Here is a 4,473-nt window from a genome sequence, read left to right on the forward strand (position 1 = left end):
AAATCCGCGGGCAGCAAATAACTTGTCAGACCAAAGATCTCCTCCGCACCGTCACTCGGAGCCTTACAAGTAAAGAAACTCACTCGGCGAAGAATTAAGATTGGATCAAGGCGACTGAAAAGGGAGTTGCTGTCATCACTCAGGTCCGTTGATCCGAAACAAGGTATGCTCACGGCATGGAAAACGAGTCGGAGAAGTCCTCAACTCCTTCCCCACTCAAACCTCGATCCATTCGGGGGCTAATGATGAAGCTATGTACCTAGGGTAGGGTCACGGACCTGTCCTAACTGCCCTACCCAAGGACACCTCTAGAATAAATCACCTTTCAATCGACTTGGAGGTGTTCCACTCGACAGACTCGAAGACATTCGAGCAAGAAGCAATTACTCGACCAAGATCCAACCACTCGACGGCCAAGAGACCTAAAGTCACTCCGCACGCTAATGGTTGGTCATTAAGTAGCTTTTATGGTCATCATAGCACTTTATTACTAGCGTTATCAGTAACGCCCTACCTTAATGTACATTGAACCCTTCGTAACGTGGGCTGGCCGGGGTCCTGGCGCACTCTATATAAGCCACCCCCTCCTCCGAGACAAGGGTTCGCACCTCTATAACTCATACACACATAATCCAGTCGACCGCCTCCGGGCTCCGAGACGTAGGGCTTTTACTTCTTCTGAGAAGGGCCTGAACTCGTAAACCTTGTGTCCTTACAACCTCTCCATAGCTAAGACCTCGCCTCTCCATACTTACCCCCCTACATCACTGTCAGAGTTAGAACCACGACACTTGGTATGTTGACTTTTGCGTAGACCTCCCCGGTAACGGCGCCAGAAATCCTTCTTGCTACCTCTTGAGCACTGTGTTGGTTTTCCTCAAAGAGGAAGGGATGATGCAGCAAAGTAGCGTAAGTATTTCCCTCAGTTTTTGAGAACCAAGGTATCAATCCAGTAGGAGGCTATGCGCGAGTCCCTCATACCTGCACAAAACAAATAAATCCTCGCAACCAATGCAAATAGGGGTTGTCAATCCCTATAAGGCCACTTACGAGAGTGAGATCTGATAAGATAATATTTTTCTTATTTTTACGATAAAGATGCAAAGTAAAATAAAGGCAAAGTAAATAGCAAAGGAAATAACGAAGTAGTAGGAGATCAATATGGTAAAGATAGACCCGAGGGCCATAGGTTTCACTAGTGGCTTCTCTCGAGAGCATAAGTATTCTACGGGTGGGTGAACAAATTACTGTAGAGCCAATTGACATAATTGAGCATAGTTATGAGAATATCTAGGTATGATATGATATAGGCATCACGTCCAAGGACAAGTATGAAGGACTCCTGCCTACATCGTACTACTATATCCACTTCATCGACCGGTGTGCAACATGCATCTAGGAGTATTAGGTAATGAAAACAGAGTAACGCCGTAAGCAAGATGGGACATGATGTAGAGGGATAGACTCATGCAATATGATGGAAAACCCCATCTTGTTATCCTTGATGGCAACAATACAATACGTGCCTACTGCCCCTACGTGTCACTGGGAAAGGACTACCGCAAGATTGAACCCAAAGCTAAGCAGCTTCTGTCCCATTGCAAGAAAGATCAATCTAGTAGGCCAAACCAAACTGATAATTCGAAGAGACTTGCAAGATAACCAATCATACATAAAAGAATTCAGAGAAGATTCAAATATTATTCATAGATAGATTTGATCATTAACCCACAATTCATCGATCTCAACAAACACACCGCAAAAAGAAGATTACATCGAATAGTTCTCCACAAGAGAGGGGGAGAACGTTGTATTGAGATCCAAAAAGAGAGAAGAAGCCATCTAGCTACTAACTATGGACCAGTAGGTTTGAGGTAAACTACTCACACTTCATCGGAGAGGTTATGGTGTTGATGTAGAAGACCTTCGTGATCGATGCCCCCTCCTGCGGAGCGCCGGAACAGGCCCCAAGATGGGATCTCATGGATACAGAAAGTTGCGGCGGTGGAATTAGTGTTTTGGCTCCGTATCTGATCGTTTGGGGGCACGTAGGTATATATAGGAGGAAGGAGTACATCGATGGAGCAACAGGGGGCCCACGAGGGTGGAGGGCGCGCCCCCTACCTCGTGGCCTCCTGTTTGCTTTCTTGACGTAGGGTCCAAGTCTCCCGGGTCTTGTTCGTTGAGAAAATCACGTCCCCGAAGGTTTCATTCCGTTTGGACTCCGTTTGAACCCTAAAACAGGCAAAAAACAACAATTCTGGGATGGGCCTCCGGTTAATAGGTTAGTCCCAAAAATAATATAAAAGTGGATAATAAAGCCCAATAATGTCCAAAACAGTAGATAATATAGCATGGAGCAATCAAAAATTATAGATACGTTGGAGACGTATCAGGAGGGGGCGCGCTGCCTGCCCTAGGCCAGCCCCTCTCTCTTTCCCTTATGGCCCAACAAGGCGCATTAGCCCCCAGGGGGTTCCGGTAACCCCTCCGGTACTCCGGTAAAATCTTGATTTTACCCGGAACTCTTCCGATGTCCAAATGTAGGCTTCCAATATATCAATCTTTATGTCTGGACCATTTCGAGACTCGTCATCATGTCCGTGATCATATCCGGGACTCTGAACTACCTTCGGTACATCAAAACATATAAACTCGTAAAAACGATCATCACAGAACTTTAAGCGTGCGGACCCTACGGGTTCGAGAACTATGTAGACAGGACCGAGACATGTCTCCGGTAAATAACCAATAGCAGAACCTGGATGCTCATATTGGCTCCTACATATTCTACGAAGATCTTTATCGGTCAGACCGCATAACAACATACGTTGTTCCCTTTGTCATCGGTATGTTACTTGCCCGAGATTCGATCGTCGGTATCTCAATACCTAGTTCAATCTCATTACCGGCAAGTCTCTTTACTCATTCCATAATACATCATCCCGCAACTAACTCATTAGTTGCAATGCTTGCAAGGCTTAAGTGATGTGCATTACCGAGAGGGCCCAGAGATACCTCTCCGACAATCGGAGTGACAAATCCTAATCTGATATGCCAACCTCAACAAGTACCTTCGGAGACACCTATAGAGCACCTTTATAATCACCCAGTTACGTTGTGACGTTTGGTAGCACACAAAGTGTTCCTCCGGTAAACGGGAGTTGCATAATCTCATAGTCATAGGAACATGTATAAGTCATGAAGAAAGCAATAGCAACATACTAAACGATCGAGTGCTAAGCTAACGGAATGGGTCAAGTCAATCACATCATTCTCCTAATGATGTGATGCCATCGATCAAATAACAACTCATGTCTATGGTTAGGAAACTTAGCCATCTTTGATCAATGAGCTAGTCAAGTAGAGGCATAATAGTGACACTATGTTTGTCTATGTATTCACACATGTATTATGTTTCCGGTTAATACAATTCTAGCATGAATAATAAAAATTTATCATGAAATAAGGAAATAAATAATAAATTTATTATTTCCTCTAGGGCATATTTCCTTCAGTCTCCCACTTGAACTAGGGTCAATAATCTAGATTACACAGTAATGATTCTAACACCCATGGAGCCTTGGTGCTGATCATGTTTTGCTCGTGGAAGAGGCTTAGTCAACGGGTCTGCAAATTTAGATCCATATGTATCTTGCAAATCTCTATGTCTCCCACCTGGACTTGATCCCGGATGGAGTTGAAGCGTTCCTTGATGTGCTTGGTTCTCTTGTGAAATCTGGATTCCTTTGCCAAGGCAATTGCACCAGTATTGTCACAAAGATTTTCATTGGACTCGATGCACTGGTATGACACCTAGATCGGATATGAACTCCTTCTTCTAGACTCCTTCATTCGCTGCTTCTGAAGCAGCTATGTACTCCGCTTCACATGTAGATCCTGCCACGACGCTCTGTTTAGAACTGCTCCAACTGACAGCTCCACCGTTTAATATAAACACGTATCCGGTTTGCGATTTAGAATCGTCCAGATCAGCGTCAAAGCTTGCATCAATGTAACCATTTATGATGAGCTCTTTGTCACCTCCATAAACGAGAAACATATCCTTGGTCCTTTTCAGGTACTTCAGGATGTTCTTGACCGCTGTCAAGTGATCCACTCCTGGATTACTTTGGTACCTCCCCGCTAGACTAATGGCAAGGCACACATCAGGTCTGGTACACAACATTGCATACATGATAGAGCCTATGGCTGAAGCATAGGGAACACTTTTCATTTTCTCTCTATCTTCTGCAGTGGTTGGGCATTGAGTCTTACTCAACTTCACACCTTGTAATACAGGCAAGAACCATTTCTTAGCTTGATCCATTTTGAACTTCTTCAAAACTTTATCCAGGTATGTGCTTTGTGAAAGTCCAATTAAGCGTCTTGATCTATGTCTATAGATCTTGATGCCCAATATATAAGCAGCTTCACTAAGGTCTTTCATTGAAAAACTCTTATTCAAGCATC

The sequence above is a fragment of the Triticum aestivum genome, chromosome 1A (assembly GCF_018294505.1).
Source record: "Triticum aestivum cultivar Chinese Spring chromosome 1A, IWGSC CS RefSeq v2.1, whole genome shotgun sequence".
Taxonomy (NCBI): domain Eukaryota; kingdom Viridiplantae; phylum Streptophyta; class Magnoliopsida; order Poales; family Poaceae; genus Triticum; species Triticum aestivum.